Source organism: Dermacentor silvarum, chromosome 11, assembly GCF_013339745.2.
Source record: "Dermacentor silvarum isolate Dsil-2018 chromosome 11, BIME_Dsil_1.4, whole genome shotgun sequence".
NCBI classification, from domain to species: domain Eukaryota; kingdom Metazoa; phylum Arthropoda; class Arachnida; order Ixodida; family Ixodidae; genus Dermacentor; species Dermacentor silvarum.
This window is the reverse complement of record NC_051164.1, coordinates 105,019,207-105,046,520: the sequence shown is the minus strand read 5'-3', so window position 1 is coordinate 105,046,520 and position 27,314 is coordinate 105,019,207. Positions and strand designations below refer to the sequence as shown.

At 45.3% G+C, this 27,314-nt stretch overlaps 2 long non-coding RNA genes across 4 annotated transcripts in view; one reads left to right on the top strand and one right to left on the bottom strand.

The window, feature by feature from the left end:
• Positions 1-13,590, top strand: part of LOC125941441 (uncharacterized) — a 69,288-nt gene extending 55,698 nt beyond the window's left edge. The window contains exon 4 of the long non-coding RNA XR_007464295.1: positions 13,363-13,590. This is a non-coding gene — a long non-coding RNA (uncharacterized LOC125941441). The remainder of the gene's footprint in view (positions 1-13,362) is intronic.
• Positions 1-27,314, bottom strand: part of LOC125941440 (uncharacterized) — a 144,333-nt gene that overhangs the window by 38,958 nt on the left and 78,061 nt on the right. For all 3 annotated transcript variants that reach the window (XR_007464292.1, XR_007464294.1, XR_007464293.1), the window contains exon 2: positions 7,144-7,273. This is a non-coding gene — a long non-coding RNA (uncharacterized LOC125941440). The remainder of the gene's footprint in view (positions 1-7,143; positions 7,274-27,314) is intronic.

Genomic DNA, 27,314 nt, shown 5'->3' with positions numbered 1-27,314 from the left:
GGGGGGGGGGGGGGGGGCTGAAGTCCCATCATTCCATCATCATCATTCATTCATCATCATTCCATCATTCCCAGCATTCACCAATGCATATATACATGTTTGAATGTAATGGCTGATAGCGACGAGTGCTATGTCGGCGGTGTCGAGCAGAATACGGACGCCTCCTATGCTACTGCCCATCTTTTGAAAATGAAAGGCATGGCCTGTGCACAACTCTAAATCAGTTGGATAGAAAACCATTCCCCTTGAACAAGATCTTGGGACCATGGTCGCGCATATCGCAACTACAAAAAGCCATAAAAACGCTGATGCGATTTTCGAAAGTTACCGGATTGAGTGACCGCCTGTGATCTCAACTGAGTGACCATCTGTAATATAGAGAAGAAAACTTATTATGTTGGCGATATCCACATCGGACTTTCTCTTCTTTTCATAATCTTTCCCTCCCCTTTATGCTTCCCCCAGTGCAAGGTCCTGGTTAACCTCCCTGCCTTTCATTTATCATTTTCTCTCTCTCTTATCTGCTGGCTGATCTGAGTGATGATAACGGTGTAAGACACTATTACAGCAAAGCTGGTAATGCAACCGGTAGCGTTCGAAAAACGCTATATGCAGTTTTTCGCCTTTGCTTTTTGCCATTAAATCGATGAAAAAAAAAAACTAAATCTCAAAAGTGTATCTAAGGAAATGCGAGAATCGTTAGGGGCGAATACTTAATAGGCTGTGTTATTTAGGAGTAAAACGAAAATTGTTTACCGCTCTTTTAGGTTCTTTATATTAAACGCCTAAGAAGTATTCCTCTTCAGTGGGAGATTCATAAAAGGCAGAAATTTCATATTTAAATGAGATATTGGTCACTCTATGGGTGGCGTGTACCGACAGATTGAAGTGCGTAGGCTAATTATGGGCTTTGCAAATAATTACTGAAAAATCATTTCCTCCCGATCTTTACACTTTATACACGGCAGTTGTCATTCTGTGGTCTCCTCGATTAACTATACAAGACGCGAAGTTCTTGTTTCGTTGGAGTTGGAAGCATGCCGTGTGTGACGAACGATAACTGTTTCATCTCTCTAGCCTAAAACAGCCTTTGTAGAAAGGTACTTATTCGAGCATTGCCGAATGTCACACAGCCTTGATTCGCTGTACTTGCCAAAGTCCTAAAACAACGGCGCTAGACACCACCTTCAAAATTGGTGAAAATAATGGTAATCTTAACAGTAAGTTGTGGTGAAACTTTCGTGATCCAAGTTTAAATAGAAGCACGGCACAGAATTACTAAGCCCTCCTTTCCCTCACTACGTCCACGCCTCAAGCCAGGTTTGTAGTTTGTTTCACCAGTGTCTTCGGTGAATTAGGCATGGTAGACTGTTAATATTTCGTGAAAATAAAACGCAAATTATGGCTAATGCGTGCGCAATGTTCGAAATATGTTGGTTAATGTCGGCATTTGTGAGAAATTTCGCTTTCAAATGGAGCATTGAAAGAGTGCTTTACGTGCGGCGTAAAATTTAGGCCCCTGCAATGACTTCAACACATATGCGATCAAGAGCACAGTTAACACAAATGGGCAGACCTCTATGAAATATTTGTGCGCTACTTTAAATCCGTGTGGATCAAATACATATTTTGCTAAAAACAATTTTAAGCAAGCGTTCACAAGTGTTACGCTGCCGTAATCCGCAACGTTTCCCAACGTCGCGAGCGAACTTTGCGTTTCACATTTTTTTTTGTTTAGTAGAAATGCCACCTTAAGAGGAAGCTTTAGCTCGGCACCAACTCTGATGCCACTTATTCAAATGCATGTAAAATGCGGAAATGCTTTTCTGAGATAACCTCCAGAGTTGGAGTTCATAACTTAATAGTTTCGTTTTCTGAAAATTTGCAATTATTTGTAAATACATCCATGTACTGAATAAAAACAACTTGCAACAGTCAAGAAATTATGACAATTTCTTTAAAAGAAAACAAAACTCCTTAAAGTGATGCGCTGGTTGCCTAGGGAGACGATTTCTCCTTTCCCATGTATTTAGATGGGAACCCCCGAACTCAAGCTTCCTCTTAAGTGGGAAGTGTTATACGACGTTCTGGTGCCCTCGCTGTACTAAACGAGGCACCTTTCTTCGGTGAAACTAAGGGCCAGGTAATGGGTGATTTGCCAGGTAATGTTGAGATGGGTCTGGTTAATTGACGATTTTGTAATAAATTACGTAGACATAAATTCCGGAACGTTAAGAGGGTTTCACGAGTGCGCAGAATGGAGCCCGTTCTTCTGGCAGAAAAAAAAAATGTTACCCAGAACATGTGGCGAATATGGGTGGAACCCTATGGCAGATATGTGCGTGAGGGTAATGGAATAAACACGTGGGCATGTGGAATAAATACTGCCCCTGCAAAAAACAATTTGGCAAGTTTTCGAAAGAGCCATTATGCCGTTAGCAGCTAAGCTACCCAATAATCCGAGACAGGGGGGAGGGGGGGGGGGCAAAGCATGCCATTTGCTCTCCCCCCCCCCTCCCAACTTCTGAAAGCGGGACACTTTCGGCTGCACGTCTGTAAGTCTGACAAAACTACAGCTGCAGCTAAATTTGCTTAATAGAGTTGCCACGTAAGTAATGCTTTTCTTTACTACGTATCCCATGCTTGGGCAGCGAGGATTGTCTTTTGTGCCTCCTCGTGACGCGCTGTAGCGGGCGACGCGCGGGATTCGCCATACACGCTCTCCCATTACGCAGAAGGCCTTGCACTGGACAGTTCCCGCCCTATACAAATTGCCGCTTGCGCTACTTGCACCATGCCCAGCTTTATGGGACCGCCTAAGCATACTTGAAAACGCAATCGGCTTGCTATATTTAACCTGTGGGCGAGGAAATGGATAGGTCCGGATAGAGTATTATAATCAGCCACCCCCAACGATTGGTGCGCCTTTCACGGCATGAAATCATTGAATTATCAAATGATGGAACTGTTGAATCTCCGCACAGAGATAGCCTACATAGCGTTGCAGTCTCAGTATCTTATCACCATCAGAAATCTGATTAAACCACTTACAAGTCTAACTGTCGAATTTCATTTTGTAATCACGACTTATCGCAGATAGCTTTCGTGAAAATTACCCTGGTCGAACGTGTAGAGCCATTTCAATTCCAACAGAACACTGAACTGAAGCTTTTCGATTTTCTATTTCGTGTTCAGGCCGTTTCTAAATAAGAGCTACACTGTTACTCGTTTCTCGACAGGAGCAAGAGCAGCAGATATTTTATATTTTGAAGAAATGAAAGCTACTTTTTTGTGACGTGTACCGAAAATTTGAACTGTGTAGGTTGCTTATGTGCTCGAAAAACCGTTACTGAATACTCGCTTTCTCCGAATTGTTATGCTTTATAAACGGCATTTAGTTGTTTCCCTCTGGTATCCTCAGTAAACTATGTGTGCCGCGGTGTTTATACTTATTCGAAGTATGAAGCAATGCTCTGAGTGACGACCGATATATGTTTATTCTGTGTACGTTCATTACAGCCTTTGTAGAAAGTTACTCATTGAAGTGTTCCGGGGTGTCATACTGCAGCTAGTCGAAATGTTTCCCAGACTCCTAAAACAACTGCACGAGATGCGGACTTGAAATTACGTGACACTAGGGAGCGAAGCTTTCACTTTCCTGTTTAAATTCAAGTGTTGCCGATAATTACTAAACCCTCGTTTTCCCATGTGTTTTCGTGCATCATACGAGATCCGTAGTATTTCTCCTGTGTCCTCGGTGAGCTAAACCAGGCATCTTGTTTATATCTGGGGAAAATTAAGGGCATGGTATGGGAAATATGTAGACAAGGCAGAAAGTTGGGCTAGTTGGTAACGAGCATAATAAGACATGATTACTATAGTAAAAAGACAGGGATAAGAGAAAGAACATGGGACCACGCTGTAGATACAGGGTTTGTCCTAAAAGTAATCTCAGTGATTATTTTGTGAAACGGCTATACGTCACAGCGCGCTAAGAGCCGTTGGAATTAATGGAGGGGGAAGGTAGCTTACGCACGAGTGGTCGCTCTGTCGTCTCCTACCATCTGGAGAGTAAGGACAGGCTTTTCCGTGAATCTCGCTTTTATTTCCCGTGCAAGCAGCAATGCAGCGCTCGTTAGAAGAAAGGATTGCCTTCAAGATTTGTGTGAAACTCAGGAAGACCGCAGGGGATATATTTTCTATGATAAAGACGGCCTTTGGTGATAATTGTTTCTCAGAACGTCGTCTACCAGTGGCGCTTGAAAACTCCCATGAAAGGACATCATTTCGGGATAGTTGATAAAGTCAAAGAGGCTTGCACCAAGGCTATGAAGCACATTCTGGAGGAGGCCTCACGTGATGCCTTCCATGCGTGGAAATCTCGATGGAAGCGATGTATAGACGCAGGGGGAGCCTATTTGGAAACCTTTTAATGTGTTGTACTGATATGATCAACAACTATTTTTTATTCGACTCACTGACATTACTTTTCGGACATACCCTGTATGTAGGCAATGTTCAGTGTAGATATGTAGTAGATGTAGTATATATGTATGTAGATATGCAAACAATATGTAGACAATGTTCCAAATGAGTGGGTTACAACTACAACTGAAGTCAAATTTTGCGAACATAGGGGGAACAATATGTCAAGTTTACGTGCGAGGGTAAATGTGTTTCATCAAATACAGCTTTTAAAAACTGTAAGCAAGTATTCGAAAGTACCACGCTGCTGTTATTAGCTAGGTTTTTCCATGTCTCAAGAGAACTCTGCGTTTCAGATGCTTTATACTTTGACGGAATAGACAACATTTTAAGTACAATGTGTTGCGAAGTTTTAACGTTACTGGCTCATTTAGAAGCGTTACAAATAATGATTGGACCCTCGTTTTTTACTTTGTACTTTTTCATACGTGATATATTGGGTTCGCCTGGTGTCCTCAAATAAAAGAAGCAGGTTCTTTATAGTTTGTGACTCTGAGGACCAGGTAACGTTTGATGTGTAAGTAAAATTCAAAATAGAAGGGCAATTGGGACTTTCGCAACTAATTACGTATACAAGCACTCTATAGTGTGTTATGAGCCTGTCTAATGAGCGGGGCACAATTGAGCCCACTGCCCTGAGAGAACTGTAAATAGAACCAAGGCAAAATCAAGCGAATATTTGTGGTACGCTATGAAAACTCTCTGGGGGCAGATAAATGAGGTTGGATCAAACAGAGTCTTTCTAAAAAAATTCTTATTCAATTGTTAGAGCTTCTGACATGCCGATTTTCAGCTATGCTTCCCTGTGTCCCGACATAGCTGTTGTTTACAACAGATTAATATTTTGTCAGAAGGGGAGGGGGTCATGGCAAGTGTGACAAAATTTTTACGTTCCTGGTCTAGTTATAAGCGTTGCAAATATTAACTGAGCCGCCGTTCTTCCCTCTATTTTTCGTGCGTCATAAGGCGTTCCTAGTTGGTTTCAGCGATGTCCTCGGTGAACTAAACAAGACGCCTTGTTTATATTTGACGAAAATAAAGGGCGCGGTGTGGGCACTATGTAAGTAAACTTCAAAGACAGGCGACTAATTATGATATTTGCAGTGAATTACGGAAGCAAGCGATCCCGAGCTTTATGAATGTGTTTTACGAACAAAGCAGAATTTATTCCGCTGCCCTGGGAGAACTGTTAACTCGATCAACCGATATCAAATCTACAGAAATTTGAGAGGGCGGGCGGGGGGGGTGGGGATGAGAAGGGAGCGAGTACACCATGGTAAATGTTATGGCGAAGTAACACGTGTGTTCGCGAATTACTGGCTTTTAAAAATTTCCAACACGAAGTGCTCGGCAACTTTTTTAACTATGCGATATAATTCAGGAAACTACAACGTTTATTCCGACTGTTTGAAAGGAACAGCTTGGCCGGAAATTTGTAATTCTCCAAGGTCGCACACATCTGCTGTCTTTTTTCTTGCGAATATTGCGAGTCTTTTATGTTGATTGTACTTCGTTGTGTATAACTTCGACAATACTATTACCTTAAATAGCGATATGTGTGTGCTGTATATAGACTTAAAGTACAATTCTTTGTTTAATTAGCAACGTCGTCTCTAACAAGTGTGCATTTTCTGACGCGCGCTGCGCTGCTGCTACTGGGCGAGATCTGGGACTTCTGGGCACTCACTGCCTTTTGTCCCTGTATCATATGTAGATTTTATATAGTGTCAAGAAATAAATGCAAATTCAAATAATTTTTTGGGCCCCCATGGTTCACCATTTGGGATTGATAAATAGGTTTATGCATTTTAAATATAAAAATTACTGACAAATGCATTTCCTTGCTTTTCTGATTTATTGTAAAATTATATATATATATATATATATATATAGAGAGAGAGAGAGAGAGAGAGAGAGAGACAGAGTCAGATCGTTTGCGGTTTGCCCCTCCCCCCTATCGAGAAGTAGTTGTTAGGCCACTGTTTGTTTGCAAAGAGGGTCATGTTCCGTGCAATGTATGACGAAACTGTAACGTCAAATGCCTGATTAGAAGCGCTGTACGCAAATAATAAAGCATGTTTTTCCCAATGTTGCGTTACACGAGGTTCGCAGTACGTTTACCCGGTGTTCTTGATGAGCTAAAAACGGCATCTTGCTTATATCTTCGATAGTTAGAGGCTTGTTATAAGTAGCGTGTGAACGAAATTCGAAGTTTGTGGACAAAAAAACTGCCTTAGGAGAAAATCCTGGCAAGCCGGAGCTTTGTAACTCTGTTTAAGGAAAAACGCATAATTTATAACCTGCTGCCCCGAGGGAAATGTGAACGCCAACGGGATCATGTATGGTGAAAATGGAGGAACATTATGGCCAATGTCCCCGCAAAGTAAAACGGGTTTGGAGGAATTACTGCATTTGTAACCTTTCTTTATCAGGTTCCCGAAAACGTTATATGCTGTCAAGGTTAGAAATGATCGCGTCATATAGGGGCAAGGTTTTCAATTTCAATTTGTGATTTTGTAACAGGCAACTGAATTTTTCATTGCAACTGCTTGAAAGAAACAGCTTGGCTGGTAATTGGGTTGTGATTCTGCAAGGCCACACAAGTCTGCAGCATTTTTTTTTCTCGAACGCGAATTCGTGTAGCAAGTGCCGACTTACCTGCTTAGCAGCCAGGTCGCTTTCGGAGGTTCACACTCGCTTGCTGATGTGCGTTCCGAACCTGGTCCGGAACTTGGCTTTGTGCTTGGACGTCGTGTAGCAGGCACTGCTCGCCGGAAGGTTCTCGTCCCTAGCGAAGACGGTACAGATTAAGAACCATGGAAGATCGTCTACATGGCGCTCAGCAAATGCTCTTTCATTCTGATCACGTGCCCCGAATGACGCTGTACCCAAGCATTATTGTCTATCTAAAAATCACATCGTACGCGCAGATCAGCTGCCTGCGGTAAGCAGTTTGTCGACAATGCTGATTGACTTCTGTCCACCCTTCAAAACAAAAGCCGCTTAATCACGGTTACGTCAAGAATGATAACTGACTTGCGCCCTCATAAAATTTGTACACATTTGTTTATAAAGTCTATAGACTTTCTACAGACTAATCATCGTAGGCTAGCAGACGTCTATGAATTTATGACCTTACACTTCTCATCAATTCTATATGCTATCAATTAGTATATGAAATGTTCACATAAAGTGCCTATTGCCTATAGACACACCATAGGGTGGGAATACACATGAAAATATACTTTGTATCGACTTTTCTCTATAGATAATCTATGGATTGCGATTAAATGAAAATAGACACCCTACCAATTTTCCGTATGGACAGTCTACTGATTTTGTATAAATGACAATAAATTTATAAAGAGACAAAACAGTCTATTTAAATTCTATAGACTGTCAAAATCATTTTGAGTTGGAAGCTTCCGCACATGGTAAGAGTGGCTCAACAAAAGCGCAATTTACCAATAGCCAACTTCAAGTTCCCTCACGTGACATCAGCGGCAATTGCCTCCCTAGCGGAAAAATTCCGAAATCACCGGTCGCTTCCATTCCCGTCGTATAGCAACCACGCGCCCGTTTACGTTGGAGTCCGTCTTACCGGTGTTTGTGTTTACACTTCGGCAAATGCGGTCTCGTCGTCCCATAAGCTTGGTCAACAGTATTTCTGTGTCGCTCAGTGTCCCAAAAGCTTCGCAAACAAGGAACGGAGTGCATTTCACGCAGCCCGTGCAATTGCTTATTTCTGAGTTCACCAATGAAACAAGCACCGCGTTGTACACAGAATCAAATCCCGCATTTTTCTGTCCGTGTGTCTTCACTTGATACACGCCTTGTAATAAACCGAGTGGTCCTTACGTATACAGCGATAAAGTTTAGTAAGCTACGTACATACGGGCGTGTTCACTCAATGCTGTCCCCTTTCGGGACGAAGCGCGCTGCAGGACCAGCTGAGGACAAATATTGTCGTTATTAAACTTACGCCGAGGAAATGCAGTAAATGAAAAAGCATGTATTGTCAGCAATTTAAAGGGCAAATATCATGGGATGATATGGGAATTCGGCTAGTGGTCTGTGAAACTGTGAGGCGACCGCGTGACAAAACCACAACCGTAGTAGTTTACACAATTGGGAATTGCGCACTGTTTGTCATAAAGCACTTTGTTTAACCCTTACGAGCATTTGCGAGCCATTGCACCAGAAATTGCTCGTATCACTCGCCAGAACTAAGATCATTTATCAATTTGTTAAATTATGCCGTTCACCCACTAAGTTTCAAGAAAAACAGCACGCCCAGCACGAGTACCGCGAATAACGAGAGAACAGACAACACACAGTGGCGCGTTGACGTGATCACAGAGACACTTTTACAGCAAAGCTGTTATAGGCTAGGTTCCAGGAGATCGTGTCCGGCAACGCAAGTAGATAGATATGCCGGAAGTAGATCAACAATTTCCGGCTCTATGTGCGGGGCGGTTTCCCGCCAGCTGTGCCTTAGGTGTCAAAACGGATGATGGATGGCCCATTGTTATACCCCTTCGCCACCGCCGACGCCTCTTTCACAAGCGTCGCGATACTCGTCGGCGGCACGTCCCACCAATCGTTGTGCCCCTTTGTCTCGTGACGTAGAGATCGTGCTAGCGCTGTTATTAGCAGTTTACCTTTGGACTCGCTATGGGACGGACGCTCATTTAACAACATCTTCCATGATCCTGACGGCCGCGGCAATGAACACTGTGGCTCATACGCGAGTCTATGACGATGGGGCGGACTTGGCTGTGCAAGCGCACTACATCGCGCTGGGCGAAAACAACACGTCTGCGGCCTTGCTCTTTGACGAACATGCCGAAGACGCTCAATAAAGTCAATAATGGTAGTATATACATTAACTATAGCAATATTCACTATAGCAGACCCACCATAGTCATAGCTTCTCTGGCTTCCATATTCGCAGTGGAAGCGCTCTGAATTAGCTTAATTAGCTTAGCTTAATTTTCTTTTTAGTGTCTCTTTAAAATTCTTTGTATGGCACGCGAAAGTGATTTGGTGAAATCGGGCACCTGGCGTATGAAAGCGGCAGCGCTCACGATGTTCGTTAAACATGCTTGTCCATTCATACCAGTATCAGGTGGCATCCGCGAAGCGACGTGCCTAAAAAACTCCAAACGAGGAAGCTTCTTCGAAACAGGCTCAGACCAATAGCCGAGAGCATTGATGCACAGCCCTGCATGTTATATCAGCTGCGCATAAAGGTATATGATAATCTCGAAATAAAGGAACCGTAATTAAATGTTTTAAATAGAAGCTTTGTATGGGTAGGCGAAACTAAAAAGCATCTGTCCGCTACCTGTCCACAGACAACTATCGTCATCAGCATTGGCTCGAGCATCGTCTTCATCCACAGCTGGCTGCGTTGCCACTCATCATTCTGGCATAGAATTTCACTATTGTGCCGCGTTTACGGGGGTATATGCCATTCATTGTCTTACGTGACGAACAGGTTTAATTGTGAAGCAATCTCGAAGAATCGCAAGCGGAAATGGTGGGCGAATGCTGCTAACCCCGACGCCGAGCAAACTCGAGGCATCGAACGCAAGCGATAACGGCCGACTGCGGGCATACCGTCAGTGACGTCGTTATCTTCGTCGCAGCCGAACGTATGCGTAACTTCATAATTAAGAAATATTTTAATGCACCGTTGCGATTCACCCAGTGATAAACACCGGGACCACATGTTTCAGCTTCGCTGGTTAATCATCTGTAGCGAGATTTTTTTGTTAGTTAGCCTCTTGCTCAGTCTACTTGACCACCCTAATTATGACCACCAGGAAATGCAGAAAACACCAGTGTACTTATATTTAAGAGCACATTAAGAACCCCAAGTTGGCCAAATTAATCCGAAGTCCCCCACGACGGCGTGCCTCATAATCAGATGGTGGTTTTGCCACGTAAAACCCCACAATTCTTTAATTATGACACCAGAGAGCATAAACCACCTGTGCAAAGCAACATCTGCATATCCTCTCCGTAAAACATTACTGATAGTTTAACTTTAGAAGGCAGAAAATTTGTAGAAGACAAATAAGACAACACGTGTTCGTTCGAGTGCCTTCAGCAAATTATAAGATACAGTTCCAGACAAGTTCACAAGCACCGGCCCGTTCATTTTGCTCACGGCTATCTTTTCGCGCTGTGCGCGGTTGCAAGATATAAGATTTAGAGCTGTCAGCGACAAATAAGTTTATCAAGCGGGAGCACGAACACGCCCTTCTGGGGGCATCTATCACTGCGTCATCCCGTGCTTCTGGTACTAGCGGTCAAAGGCGATCCAGCGTTTCTGGTCTCTTTTCCAGCCGCTTTGAAACGGTCCTTCCTAAATATTTGCGCGATAAAAACAGGTGATTACGAGCGTAAGCTACAAAGCACACTTCTGGCGCCAGATAAACTGCAGCAGCTGTATTGCCAATATCGTCGTAAAGCAACACCGCGCCGCGCCTATAATGGTTAATCTAGATGGTTAGACTAGATAGTTAATCAATGCACACAGTCGCGTTCTGGAGCGTCATATGTGGTCTTTAATTATTCTTGTGCTGAGCGGATGGTTCCGTGGGCTAAATCTGCCTTTAGCTACAATACATCACCAGAACGTGGCCCGTGGCATTATCTGTAGTCATTTTAGATTTATTACAGTTGTGACTTCTAGTGAATCTGTCAGACAGGGTTGAGACAAACGCTACCCGAGAACGACAACAAAGCACATTACAGAGTTATGCAGAAGAAATCAGGCTTTTCGGGCGTTGCTAATAAGTTTACAAAAGTTTTCCTTAGTAGGTGAAGCGTCCATATTTTCTGTACACATCGACAGGCAGGTTAATTGGTTCAGAAAAGTGCTCCCTAATAAACGTCACCGTAAAAACCATCCTGCCCACCATTCCACAGTCACCACCAACCACATCTAAATTGCAACTTTGAGTGTTCGAACAATCACAGCAGTCATCATTTACGGTGGTTCGAATGGTTCAGACGCGTGGCACATATGTGCGTGTAAACAATCCAGTCTATCGTACGACAATCTTACGAACATGGCATTCAATCAAATACCAACGAGCTCCAACCGGGTTTCCAACCGCTTCCTAGTCCAAGCTTGACGAGGCGTCGTCAGAAACATCGGATGGTTTTGACGCACATGTAACTCGTAAAATGCGATAGATCATTACAAGATCTACCGCGTTTTGCTTGATTCCGACGCCGCCGCGCCATCTCGGGCGGTAAGTACATAATATCGCGGTACAGAAGTAGTTTCCGTTACTATATTTACAAGAATAGTCAACGCTACTAACCTGGATAATCGGGAAAGTCATGAACATTGCGCGAAGACTGCAGCGAAGCGCTCCGAGAACCTGCTGCACGGCGGCCAGGGACGAGACTGAGTTATCAGATCACGTGAATGATGGCGTCATCGACTGATGTTGCCAGACGAAAGGTTAAATTCAAGCTGAAATTCAACTCGAATTCAACGGGCTGGATTTCAAGGCCACGGAGCGGGAACACTGAGTCGTATTGTCAAGCAAGGGAACGAAATGGCTTGAAGCCAGCACGATGGCTGTATTGATTGTGCAAGTCTCCCTACAATTGAGATTGATTCTTTCTTTTTTGACATTTCAGTGTTTTCTTCAATTTATTGCTTTCGTTTCCTGAACACTTATGTTCACGTCGTACAAAATGTCGTGTCACTACATTGCGCATCGAGCAAGCCCGCTGAAGCAAAGCGCTCGTCGTTGCGTGCGTCTGTTGTTATTTGCTCATCTCTTCACGTCATTTATTTATACTCATTACACAATCAAATGTTGCTAAAAATGTGGCCACCAATGTTTCCGACATTTACGATATCATCAAATAAATGAAATCAAGTCATTTTGCTGCTTTCAGGTTGTGAAACTTCGCAGAACTCGATTGCTTAAGCCTGGGTCAGTATATTCTGTTAACCTCGTACCCCATATTTGTTATTCGCTGCCTGTCACGGAAAGAGGCCGACAGTGGCAATAAGTAGGCGATCGAAGCAAACTGACGAAGTACAAAAGCAAAAAAAATTACAAGAGTGAATGGCAGCTGCAAGCATGGTGCTTCACTCAGCCTGTGAATGGTGGTTTGCAGATGGATTTGCCTAAACTTCACCCTTGTGCCTTCAAACGGCTTGGTGACTTTGCAAATTCATCACTTTCAACAATTATTCGGGGAATGCAGCGCAAACAAGACAGGTACAAAGAAAACGCGGAACCCTGTACGAGCGCTGGCTTAACCTTTTACAACTTAGAACTGTTGTTAGTATGTGGTCGTCCACTGTATTCGTCTGTTCTTTGTCCCTGTCTTGTTTGTGCTGAATTCCCCAGCCAACTATGAATAAACTTGGCCAAATCAAAAACCTACTTGACTTTCAACAAATTGTTCAAGAAGAAAAATTTGCATTCTGCGTTTAGAATTGTTGGATTGCTTCCCAATTTAGGCAGATAAAGCATATGTGACTTTCAGTACCTGATTATAGCTGTCTCTGCCATGTTAATTATAAGCAACATGTGCACCACAGATTCTGCACTTCTGAAGACCCTGAAATCTTTCCGCTACTTTCTGCTCGCTTGAATAAAATAACGTGTGAGCGATGGTATAATCGAACCTCTGCCGTCGAACATGGCAGTCCGGTGCTCTAACCATTAGACCACGATCTTTTTTTCTTGTGTATAATCATAAAGCCACGCTGTTTTTAAACGAATTAGGTCACAATCGCACGCATAATTCTCTCGTTTCAAAGCCAGCGAGCTGATTAAAACACTTCGGCGCGTGCGCACCGTGCCACATTCTTGTCTTCTTTCGTTGTGACAGCTCTCCAACCCCAACCCAACCCGAGAGGACTGGGAGGCGGCCCTGCTCCGCTGCCTGGACCTTCCTGCCCAACAGGCCATGGTCCGGAGTGTCAGGACAGCGGCCACGACCAATGGGGTCCCTGAATAGAGACTCCACCTAGTATTGTAGGGAGCTGGCCCACTAAGGGCTGGTTTTCAGAACAACCTCTCTGTAAATAATACTTTAATAAATGTTTACCACCACCACCACCACCACCTCGCTTTGAGGCACCGTGTTAGACTACACTTATTAAGGGCGAAAGCCTTATATGCGTGAAAACACGTCCAAGACGCGAAAGGTACAAGAACTATCCTCATGAATGGCTCATACCCCCCTAAGCATTCATATCCACTAAGCATGCAACCCGAGATGTATGATAAAAATAGATGATAAAGCGAATTAAGTGGATGACTAAGCGAATTAACATGGACGACTAAGCGAATTGACTGAATGACTTAACTGAGTTAAAGGCAATAAAATTATAATTTATGACTAAGCGGTTTAAGAGTATGACTAAGCGATTTAAGAGGACGACTCAGCGAATTTAGGGGGATGCCTAAGCGAAGAAGCGAATTAAGGTGGATGACTAAGCCAATTAAGCGGATGAGTAAGCGAATTCCGACGGACGGCTAAGCGAAGTACACTTCGCATTGGCACTTGAGCTTTTGCCTTCAAGTCGTCTTAGGGATAACATAAGAGACCCTGGGAATTTTTAACACGAAAGCGTTAAGGGCCCCGTGTCGCCGAAAATCCGGTGTCGGCGTCGTGGTCCATTAGAGGAAAATCATCCTGAACCATGCAGGCCCTCCGCGTGGCGCATAGGTGTTACGGAAATAATTGAATTTCTCAAAGTAAAAGCCGTAAGAAAATTCGTAAAGTACGACTTACAACCTACGACATGATAGCATCGGATTGTAATTTGAATATGCGAGAAAACATAATTTTGTTACGCGGAAACTCACACAAACCCCTTTTATAACTGTCGTTGCAGGTTTGTCTTAGTGGGAGAGGCGGGACCCTCTCACTTCTTTGCAACACCACCCAGATGGCTCCCGCTTCCTTACATGCGCGGCAGCGGCGGCGCCCGCCGTGTGGGGGAAAGAAAAAAAAATGTCGCAGTTTCGCCCGAAAGGCGAAGCATCGATTGTGATAGCAAATTATCAGAGAGCTTTACGAAGCAAGGATAGTAGTTTAATGGGCCTTATCAAGTTGTAAACATTCGCTTACTAATTAAATAGACAAGCACGGTGTCACGCGGGCTCAGGTAAACATGAACACATCTCGCTCGATGACCGCGGATACTCGCCGTGAAAATGCCAGAGTGAGAAAGCGCGCCAGCAGCAGCGGGCAAATTAGCCATTCGCACTGTTTCTCGTCTCGCTTCAAGGCAAACTAAACGTCGAAAGCACAGCGCATAGGAAGCTACCGGCACTCGGCGCATGCACTTTGTCGCCATCGCAGATCGCTTTGAAGATGAGGCACGCGCGGGCACGCACTTCGCCCACATCGCAGATCGCTTTCAAGATACGCGCGGCCGCGCTGTGAGCAGCAGCAGCAGTGTTTACGGCACGCACCCACCCACAATGAGGGATTCACTGAGCTCGCCCACCATATCGTAAATCAGATTCTTACCTTTTACGTTTGAAATAGTCTACGTCCGCAAATGGTCCGCAAAAGAACAGAATGAGGAGGATTGCTGAAATGGACTGATTTTTCTGGACTATCACCAGGATCGGCCCACATTTTTGCACACTCACACACGAAAAATGCACGGAAGCCTAGCCATAAACAGCTTCACTGTGGCATTTCTGAGCCTTATACAAAGCTGAACAAAGTCTCGCCAGCTCATCAAAAATATTCGTATTCATTTTTACAAACACCGCCAGTTTTTACAAACACTAAAGTTCTACCGTGCTCTTGATTAGCGTCGCTTACACTCGTGGTATCACTGTACATCTCCTGACCGGTGCTTATCTCCTTGCTTCGGAAGGAAGCCACTTTGATCTTAAAAAATGAAATTATGGGGTTTTACGTGCCAAAACCACAATCTGATTATGAGGCACGCCGTAGTTGGGGACTCCAGAAATTTGGACCACCTGGGGTTCTTTAACTGTGCACCTAAATCTAAATACACGGGTGTTTTCGCATAATCGCCCCATCGAAATGCGGCCGCAGTGGCCGGGATTCGATCGCGCGCCCTCGTGCTAAGCAGCCCAACACCATAGCCACTGAGCAACCACGGCGGGTGCCACTTTGATGCTGGCGGCTATGCTTTTTTTTTTTAAACTCCAGCACTAGCATTTTCTCCACATATTTTCCCACTTCTCTAATAATTTCTCCAAGTTTCCGTATTCCTTACGTCGCAGTTTACTGCAGGCAACACTCGCTGTCGGTGCCGCAATCTTAAATACTGCGCATCTTTAAAAGGCAACAAAGGCTACAAAGCAACACTAATTCAATTTACACTAGTAAAATATCCGGACAATCTAGTTTCACTCATTCGGTGATGAAGGGTTTAGTGCTGGCACAAATTTGGAGACTTAAGCGCTGGTACGTCAGTGTGACGCTAGAGCGGAATCTTCAAAGCGGCGGCGCCGCGAGTCATTCTTTTTATTAGCCTTCAGGTAGCATATGTGGGTTTATTGACCAGTTGCCATCACCCAAAAAGATCACGTGCTCGTGACGCCTGCGGCAGAAAGGTTGTTCCACATCCCCCCTATGGTTTGCGAGTGGTGGCGCTGGCTAACACTTCCAGGGTGAGTTCTAGTTGTAAAACATAAATACCCCACAAAGTGGATGGGTAGCTCAATGGTGAGAGCATCGCATGCGTAATGCGACGACGTGGGTTCGTTCTCCACCTGCGGACAGTTGTTTTTTCATCCATTTTCATTAATTTATCATTTCTTTTATTCACTTAATAAGTACAAGTAATTTCCCCTATGTTGTCCTTGGTGTTATTGTTATGTTGGCTTCTTATGATATGCTTTTATTCGCTTGTACTTTATGGTGTATGAAGCCTCCAATAACTTCAAGTCTTGACAGTTGCAGGAGTGTTAACTTACTAAAGCAGTTCAACGTATTCCACTTCTTTAGTGTTCTTTCAATATGTTTAAAGGAACATGTCTGATATTCTTTCTTTTCAGAGTTGATACTCCCATGAAGAACTTGGAGGAATCATCCACCGTATTCCTCTTCATCAGGCTATATTTTTATGCTCTTTAATGTGTGCCACCATGCTCGTTTATAGACGCCATGCAATTTACAAGTGACTTCTCGCGCCATCTGCATATCTGATTGGTGACAATGTGGTGCGTTAGCAAGTGATAGATCGAGACTTCCCGCAGTATTGCCCCAAATGCTCTTTTCCTGCTCTTTCGACCACACGCTCTCGCTGTGCCCAGCCCTAGAAGACTCTGAACTTGCCACCAATGAACGCTGGGAGGAATTACTCAGAAGTGACAAGCACCACAACCAGCTCCAGGCAGTCCAGAGGACCCACGATGCCTCCCGGTGCCAGCGTGGGCGGAGCCATCGACTTTACCCGAAGGAGCGTCGGCTCCCCGGGCCACAGTTTCTCAGGACCAAATAAAGTTCTTGTCACCATCATGTAATTTTATTACCTGCTCTGCAGATTACTTGCGATACAGAAAAAAGGAAACGCAGGTAAGTAATTTGGACTTAGTCTCGTTTGTTACTCTATTCCTGGGGAACGGGATGAGGAAGGGAAAGAGAGGACAGGAGTACACGTTATTCACGTGCACTTGAAAAGAGCCCTGTGGCTACAGTCGACACCCCATCTCCGCTGTTTTTAGGTACCGCAGAAACTTTCGTGAGGCTTTGCCGACTGATGAGGGTTAAGGCCAAGCTGTAAGTATACTTACCCACGTATTCTAGAACGTTCCTCTCCTAAGGCCTCCACCTCAACTAGGTCATGATTTATTGGCATCTCTTTGAAACGGTGCGCCAACAAAGCAAAGTGTCCAGATAAAAATTAACTTAAAGTTCTAATAAGCTCCTTTGTGTAACACGAGTGGCGTGTCGTAGCGGTCCAGAGCATGAAACCAGCAGAATCTTGTTCACGAAGAAGACGAGTCGTCTCCGGACTGCTGGCCAGGATCGCTCAATACGACGCAGGTCGATGCTATCGTCTGTACCGATGCCGACGCTGACTTCACCATCTCATCGAACGCACTTGAGAATAACTGCACAGGGTCAACCTCCATCACAGTGCCACTCAGGCGTCGGTGGCCGGCACACCCTCGTCGTCCTCGTCCTCGCTTTCTACACCACTGAGGCAGTCATGTTCGCCAGTGTTCTACTCTGCAGGGACACGTCCTCCTGCGAGCGGCGGCGGCGGCGGCGGCGGCGGCGAGCCAGGAATCCTCGAAACAGTGGGTCTGGAGCCGGGACCCAACCTTTTCACGGGACTCGGCCTGGTGCCCGGGGAAGAACCAGACTCCCGCCAGTCGTGTTCTTTTGGCCCTGATATCGAACCGGCACCCCTGGATGACAGCGGCGTCCCCTGCGGCTGGAGATTCTCACCGTAGCCTATTGTTGCATGGGGGACGGCCTGCACCGGAAAAAAATGGCAGCCATTCTTTTTACACGACGAAGTGATGACCGCGTGCAACGCTGGTCGAGCACGTACAACGAACCTCACTAAAGTACAGCCGCAGTCTTTATAGCCGGAAACACCGGAGCACCAGCTGCTCGATACAGGTACAACATTCTATTGAACGGCATTTGAAATAACGTAGCCTACGCGGACGCATTTGGTCATCGTGATTTATCAAGCAAGAAAAACTGACAAAAAGATCGAAAATGATTATTCGAAATATTGCCAAATAAAGCAAGAATTCTCTTGCATGTAATTTATCCTACTGAATAGTGCAATGTGCGCTCTTTTTATTTTCTTTTTCACACTGTATTGGTTTTTCGCGAATTTACAGGTAAGTGCTTGTGCCGCAAGATTAATAGTATGCGCCTATGCACAGCTTTTATGTCTGCAGATTGGCGCTGTTCACACATGCGGTGCGGTGGTTTCGTCTGTCGTCGTTATTTCTTGGCGTGTTCATTCGAGCTGTGCCGTGCGCTTCAATTGAAATATCGCCGAAGGTAGCTTAAGGACCCGGCAGGACGCTACAGCTGACTGTTGGGAACCCTGCGCCTGGACGCTGCTGCATTAGACGGGCTGCGTCTCGCCTCGACGAAGACTGCGGAACGCCACACATAGAAATGCCACGTAGTGTTTATCTCCCTACAGATTTGTGAACACAATGCGTGCAGTAAAACAGGTAGGTTCGAATGCTTTTCAAATAATATATCGCAGCGCTGCCTAGTCTGATAACTGTTGATTGGAATATATGGTTTTGAAGAGAATTGCATTTCAAAAAGTATTCCGAATAGAATTCGGATAGATGATCATCTGACTGTGCTGGCCACACTACTTTTATTCCATTGAAACAATTGTTTGGGTCTGTCATGTATACTGAGTGTAAATTGTAGGCGAATAAATATGATTTCGTTTTATAATCCATTCTGGCACTCTGATATATCACTATTCCTTCCCTTGCATTCTTAAGTACAAAGCATGGTTTACGACATGCTCGCGAGTAAGCTGGAGGATGAGAGAAGTCTCTAGCGATTGAAATGGCAGACCTTAAAAGAAATTAAACGTTCATGCCGAGGCGCATAGAATTGCGATTAATCTTCCACTCGTGACCGTCATACAGAAAAGGTGTTAAACTTCAACTGTGTATTCACAGTGGTGTCAAAAGACAAACGCGCATACGTGCCGGGGTCGCGGTAAAATGTCATACAACGTGTAAAACAGTTATATATAATTCCTGAAAAGATAAACAGAAGTGTGGTCGAGCCAGTTCGTGGTATGAAAGGCCTCCTACAACTCTCGTGGCAACGTGCCACTACTCCTGCCAGTTATATCAATCTCACGAAGCAGTGGATCACATTAGCAGGAAATACGGAGCAGCAGGCAAGTGTGCATTACTTTTGTTCTTCAATGATAGTTCATGCTCCTGTTCTCGGTCATTGACACAGCGTTCAGGTTGAGCTACATAACCCTTCCCACACGATAGCGGTATTTCATATGCAATGCCAGTCGCGCGTTTCACGAAAAGTCAAGCGTGCTTCTTCTGGCATCACCTGTTTCCCCTTGGCGCCAGGTAAGTTGGCTCAAATTAAAAAAAAAAACGAGAATACCGTATCAATTTCTGAGAAACCTTGTGGACGTAGGGCGCTACAGCAGGCTTTCATCATCCTTAAACAGAGCTGGTAATATTTTGCTTAATGCCCTTCATCTGATGGAGGAGGGTTTCCGAGACCTGGGTTCCGAAATGAGCGGGCCTCACCAATTCACTATATCGAAACCAGGAAGCATGGCGTGAGAACACAACTTCGTAAGAATACGCTGCAGCAGCCTCGACCCCTGCCCGCGAAGATGCACATAATGTGAAGCGTGCACCTACGAGTAGCACAGAAACAGAAACCTCCTCATCGCGGAGTAGAAGGCCAGAGGCACTTCATTCAAGGCAATCTCTTCACTTCTCTGCCAATGCTCCTCTCTTTTGGTAGTGCTATGGCGACGAGCATAAACAAGGTAATTTGTTTTTCATAACTGGAACCTAAGCTTTTGACGGGGCTCTGCTTGGGCCTGAGGAAGTGCCCGCCTCACGAAGGTCTCGCTTCGTGATCCAACCAGACAGACGGGATTCGGTCCCACTGGTTGACAGTCTCGAACACGGGGCCGTGGTTACCTACCGTCGCCGCCTTGCGAAGGAACGCCTTGCGTCAATGAACGGCGGCAATATCTTTGCACGGCCTATGCGACGGTGACCCCTCCGTGACAGTAGAATAAACATCTGTAAAGTATTAGCGCAAAACATAAGGACAAGCAGTAAAGGACAAAAGCGGCGTTTATGGAACTGTGACCCTTGGCTTGCTTGTTTGCTTATGCACGCTGAAGTGCAGTCTATGCAAAATAAGTCACGATATGAGGACAGCATTCCGATATGCGTTTACACCCGCCTAACAAGTTAACGCTGAAAACTCGACAACCCTCGGCATATATCACTGCAAAACGCTTACTTGGTCACAGGGAGGCAGTAACGTTTCCGACGTTCTTACGCAAACTGTCGGGCTAGAGTGACACCAACAAGTCTGACTCGGCAGTCTATATGGCTCCCGCCGTGGTCTAGCTGCTCGGGAATTACACTCGTATTGCGGCTCGCTTGGCTCAAATGTTAAATCTTTTTACGTGCCAGCCTCCAGCAGTCTCAAGCGGCCGCTTCGGGCAGTAACCGACAGCGACTGCGTCCAATACAATCTCAATTCATCTAGACAATTACTCTCAAATTTGAACCGGGACCCTCAAATCATTTTAGTTATCACATGAAACGTACCTCTTGTTATACTATCATTCTTCTCTTTAAGCTGCTATGAGTTTGCAGTGCACGCGCAGTGTGGCACCATTGCGATAATAAAATAAGAAACACGCGGCTCACTCGATCACGTGGTTTCTTGACTTAGTATCTCACATTCGCGGAAGATGAAGTCTGTGTCGAGAGCAAAACCTTGCCGTAATTTCGAGTTCTTATTGTTTGGCGATAGCGCCATGGTTCATGTCAGGCACACATAAGTCCATTCTAGGGTGTAAGAATTTTTAAGGCGGTGAGAATCGCCGCTTTGGCGCGACCAGATAGCGCTCGTAGCGGGGGGCACCATGATGCGGCGTCCCAGTGTTGTCGCAGCGGCGAATTGGGGCCTCCAAGATTGTGCCAGCGCGGGTTGCGCTAAAGTGTGCCTACTGCAGCGAGTCGGCACCTCGGTATGGTGGTTAGAATGAGAGGCAGAACGAGGCCCACAGTCTGCGCACAGTCGGCGGCCACCGAGCTACAGGCACGTACGGCCCGCACCTTCACGGAAGCTTGGGTGGCCAACACTGCGGCCACGCAACGAAACTGTGGCACAGAAGCCCAGCACAAAAAAAAAAAAAAAAAAAAAAAGAATTCGACCGCCCTTCCACTCCGTGAAGATGGTTAACCAGCGAAGCTGAAAGGGGGGGAGGGGGCCCTGTGTTTATTACTGGGTTAATCCCGAGGGTTCATTAAAGTATTTCTCAATTCTGAGGTTACACAGACATTCGGCTGGGACGGAGAGAACGCCGTCACTGACTGTATGGCCGCAATCCGCCGTGTTCGCTTGCGCCCGGCATATTTCGACGGCTGCCGACAAAATGCACTTAAAAAAAAGGGAAAGGGGGGGGGGGGAGTGCACCCGGGCTATTTTGACGGCTACTGACAAAATAGCCGTCGAAAATGGCGCCTTTTGTTGCCGTCCTGTTGTGCTTGGAACACACCGTTTGGCTGTTTATTGCCGCTTTGCTGTGATGTCTACGAGTGAAACGGACTCAAGGTCAACGAAATAGAAAGTGTGTGAAGCAAGACCGTGCGCGACAAACGCATGAAAGTGGGCGCGCAAGCGAGAATCGCGAGACGGCAGATTCCGTTCCCATCATGGAAGGCAAGGCATGCACTGAAGTGGTAAGTGTAGTTTAAAACCATTGCCCATGTCGAGAAAGTTCAAAAGGACAACTTCTTCTTGGGCGACTTGGTGCTTACGTAACACGATACTTAGTAGCGCAAGAACTCGAAATAAAAGGTAACAGTGAGAGGCGAGAGGAAAGAAAAGACGAACGCCTCAAGGTGAATGCATTTATGAGCGTGTGGCCTGAACCTGTCCCCTCTAGTTTTTGAAATCGCTTGCAGAAGCTAAACCGTAGCAACCGGCTCGTGGACAAAGTGCTAATCATTGAAAGCTGCGATAAAAAAATTCGTAGGCTTATAAATTTGATGATTTAGTTGAATTACGAAGGCTGGCTTCCTTGCAGAAATATAAAAAAATGTGCATTTTCTTTGTGGAACGGCAGATAGGTCAGCCCTAGGTAAAATTTTTATAGAATTACTGATGTGCTCTGAGGGAAGTTATGACAATGAACGAGTGGACTGGAGAACAGGCAGTTGGCAATTCGAGCGTGGACTGTAGGGATAGTAGAGGAGGCATATGTTGGTTCAGCTCATGAAAAGAAATCACTTGTTAGTAATGAATACCTTGTTGCAGAAATGCTTTCGGTAGTGGACATGGGAAAGCCCGAAGTGGAAACGAATTTAAGTAAACATTGTATCGAAGTTTATCTATTAGGTGTATAAAAGTCAATGATCCAGTGAGATCCAATTAGATAGGAAGAGAAATAGGAACGCTCTCACGGCAAATGAGGCCAAATTTATAGGTTGATGGTATGGTTAAAAGAAAACAAAATTTGGACTTTTACTTCCAGACACACATGTACAGGATTACATTTTAAAAATAATTTATTAAGCTGTAGTTGAAGTCATGGCTGAGGCTCTAGCATCAAGACGGAAAAAGGAAAATAGCCCCAAGGCACAAAGGATGTAGCAAAGACCAGATAGAGCGTGAATGCTTTGCTGCTCATCGATAACGTCCGGTTGGCTGAACATTCAACAAGAGCAAAGTTAGTCTAACATTCGATTACATTGCCGGGGCAATGTAATCGGCAACTTTAAGCATATAATAGAGGCAACCATATAATTTTAATGTCAACTATATACAGTACCTAGGACACTCACGTAGCCATGACCAGGTATAGTCGCAGATAAAAAGCCACTGCCCAAGCACTCCGTACAGATGGTTAACCAGCGAAGCTGAAACATGCGGCCCTGGTGTTTATCACCGGGTTAATCCCGACGGTTCATTAAACGACGGCTTGGTAGGCTCCCGGATCCTCGGTAGGCAGTTGCTGCTCGCGCTCGGCCACCCGGGCCTGTTCTTGTGCAGCATCGGCACGGCGAACACGAGCGCTCGCACGGTGCTGCTGTCGGCGATGATCTTCGACTCCCACCTCTGGTGGGAGTCGTTTTTAAGCGAAGTTTTCTAAGCGAAGTTTTCTAAGCGAAGTTTTTAAGCGAAGCTTTCTTTCACTACTTAATTGAATTTGGCGTGGCGTCTGAGTGCTGCTGGGTCGGTAGGCATCTCGGCAGACATATTTGTGCATATGTAGAAGAAGGTGCTGTCTTGCACGATTGTCTGGTACCGAGCACAGTGCAAACCGGCCCCAGATCTAGGGCGAACCGAGGCGTTAGAGGTCGCAGGTGATGCACGACGGATTTAACTCTCCCACGGCAGAAAAAAAAATAAATAAGTTGCGCTGCGCACTGGATTCTTGGGTAACACATGAACTGTGGGGAAGGCGTTTGCCGTGGAATAATTGGCGCCCGGTTGAAGGGCATCTTGCAGGTACCCCATGAGTATGTTAATGGGAGTTGTGCCGCAACCCATGTAACAGCAACACGTCAGCAGGTATCTGCAAACTAGATGCCAGTGGGAAAGCGAGAGGAGACAATGTGTCCAAAAGACGGAAAGCTTCGCTTTGTCCACTATACTCGGGCGTCCGAGTGTAGCGGCGAATATTTGACTTATACCTGGTCGGATATTGGTGGCCACGCGCGTGGGAAAACGGAGATTTGATGCTGGGTGTACTGCTTCGCGAAAACTCCACTTTAATATCACAAACTTTTACAGGTGTGCGTGGAGTAAGGTCCCGGAGCTGTCTTTCATGTCAGTCTCCGACGCCACCGTACCTAACTCTTAGGCAGGCCATCCGGGTGTGTGCAGCCTCATTATTAACCTTTCACGGGCGCTTTGCACAACGCTTTTACCTTCGGATAACGAGTTTCCCGCCAGTGACATCACAATGCCTGCACTGTAAGCCATGGAGTCACGAACATGGTTTACAGTGTGCCCAGTATCCGATAATCGCTCGAGACAGCACGCTTTAATGCGGGGAAGATGCAAATGAAACTTAGCTTGAAAGAACTATTCTTACGCCTTGACTTACAGTACGCGGCACGTCCAACATCCAGTCAAGTATGGTATATAAGTGGATTCACCAATGTGGTCGTGTGTAGCAATAATCTATAGTGCTTGTAACAATAGTAAGTACTCTGAAATGAAATGGTGTCATATTGAGTACGCTGAGGGTTCAATTTTGGTGTTTTGGTTGGTGTTTTATCTTTTGCCGCGCTAACGCAAGAGAGAAAAGGCAAGAACAAGTGGCTGACACAGAAGCATGCAGTGCACCTTGACTGAACCAGAGCGCGGAAAATGAAGCTAGCAGACAATTAATGTATGTTTGAAGAACGTCTTCATGCGAACCACGAATATTGCTGATAGCGTGAAAGTGTCGATGAATTTTGTGCAGTGCGGCGTATATGATAGACGAGAACGATAGCAGAAACGAAGACCGCCTGGCAACGAAAACAAAAGGTGATGAGACGTATATGCTGCGCAGGTTAACTCTGCTCGGTCGCCTAGGAAACGGCTGCGCATGCGCAATGCCGGGTGAGAATGGCAGAACACCGTCGGGAACTGGCTGCGGAAGACGTGTCTGCAAGTGCGGTAAGTGGCACCGATTTTATTTTTTGTACTAATAAGCTAAAAATTTTGATCGCGAGCATGGTCAGTGTGCTTAGGCTATCATAAGAGTAAGTAGACGTTGGTGAAAAGAAAGAAGGCAATTTAATTGCGCTTAGAAATGCCGAAGAACACTTTAGCTGCTGATCTTGGTAAAGCTGATGATTTCTTTACCGTCAAGCACATGCAGACACTTTTCTATAGCCGACGGCATTGCCTCGTTAGCGTGCAATAACAGCGTACATGTATTCTTCAAAAGTCGAAGGATTTTAATGCGACACTTGCCTTCCTGCTACAGCGAGGTCGACGGAACGATCGCAAACGCGGCGGCCGGGTTCCGATGTAGGCGAAATGAAAAAAAAAAAAAGTCAGCGGCGAGTTAATTAGCGGTAAATGCGAGAGAAATGCGTGTGCATTACGTCGCACATTTTACAGGTTCTGGATCCATGATTTATAAGTATACCTCTACCATGTTTTCGCACTTCACATACACACAATGTTTTTCACTTTGACACTCCTAATGCTAATGGCGACAGAAACAACAATTGCCTTACGAAGCGGTACGCCAAAATTAAGGACGTCATGCCGAGCTGCTCGGCGGGCCAGTGTATTATCGCTCCGCGACCAAAGCAGACGATGCCAAGCAGATATGCAAATCGCTGGAATGGCGCAACCCTCAACAGTGCTTTAGCGAGTGTGTCGCATTTTAGCGCCACCAGCGCGCCCCGGAGAGCCCAATACTCGCCCGTTGCAGCTCGTACTTCTGCAGTACAGTCTAGAAACTGCGTGGGGGTGACTGATCAATACGGTAGCGCATAAATGAATCGCAAACCGACTTGAAACGTCTAAATGTGTTTGACGACTGCCGATTAAGGCCACCCTCATTGTTGTCAGTAGAGTGTTTCTTTAATTTCTTCCTGCGCAATAAAAACCTTGATTCTTTCTTCATTCTTATAGAGGTGACGAAAGTTTAGCAAGATGGTAGGGAATGCATTCATCCCTCTATCAGTGTTTCTGTTTCGTCACCGCCACAACAGTGTGACAATTTGTGTGTGTGTGTGTGTGTGTGTGTGTGTGTGTGTGTGTGTGTGTGTGTGTGTGTGTGTGCATGTGTGCATGTGTGTGCGCATGCGCGCGTGCCCGCGCGCTTTCTTGCCGCAACACAAAAGTACAGTATTGCGGAGGGAAATTGGGAGATAAAGCTCCTCGCGGCAGCTTGACCAGCTTTAAAGTTTATAATCAATTTGTCATGGCTGAAGTCGCCAGAGCAGGCAAATCTTTATCGCCGGCGAATATTTGGTTCCTGTTAGGGATAGTGTATGCCAGCTTTCATCGCCGTCGATATATGTTGCCCAGTATCGCTGCTTTCAGTAGCATTTAACACACTTTCGCTTATGCCGCTTTCTACAGTTTCGTCCCGCGGACAGTGATCTTGCTTAGTTGCAATCAATTAGGTCCCTGCGTTTGTGACTTAATGGTGCCCTCTCTGTTTAATGGTCTTGACAGAATATCAAAAACACTTATTTTGAGGCTTTTTTCTCTCAACCGACGCAAATACGAAGAAAAGAAACACTACGCAATTGCCTGAAACCTGGTATGATGCTGCTACTGCAAAAGTTGTCTCAGTGGCGAAGTGCTCGCAGGAACGTCCGGTGTCCGAGTGAAAATGGTCGCTCAACCAAAATCGCCGTGTTGACCAATGCAGTACCACATGATACAGTTCCAGCAAAGCAAAGCCGCTCGCGAGCCATGGTTTTCATGCACGTTAAATCACCCCATGTGGTGCGCCAACGTTTTCCGCAACCCTCCATGACCTATGTGATGCCCCTCGTACCACATTGTGCACTGTTCAGGACGGTTAACCCCACAATTAATTTAAAGGGACAATACAGACACTAAGCAGTATTTCAGCTGCATTAGTAAGTTACCCTCGCACAACACCACAAAAGACTCTCCTGCCGCAAGGGCCGGCTTGATTTGATGAAGTTTGATAGCGTGTGCTACGGCCTTGTTAATTTCTTTATACGCAAACATGGACTACTCTCTGAGAGAGCGAAATATTAAAGTTAACATGTTTCAATAACCTTTACTACACCACAGCCATCGAAATACAGAATAAAAAGAAAACATTGACACCTATGAAGTCACACCGACGTACATGCATGCACTGAAATTTTGGTGCACTGGAGAAATGAGACTGTTACCTTGATAGCCTTTTCTAATAATCGATCTATTAGCGTGAAATTAACAAGACGGGTATGAAATAATACCGTATCTTTCTAAGCTTATTTGGTGTCGATTTTATTTTATTTTATCCCATTAAATGCAAGCATTTCAGTGCACCCGAAATTTTACTATACAGGGTGTCCCAGCTATCACGCGCGGACATATTAAAGTATGCAAATACCACGTAGCTGGGCAGAACC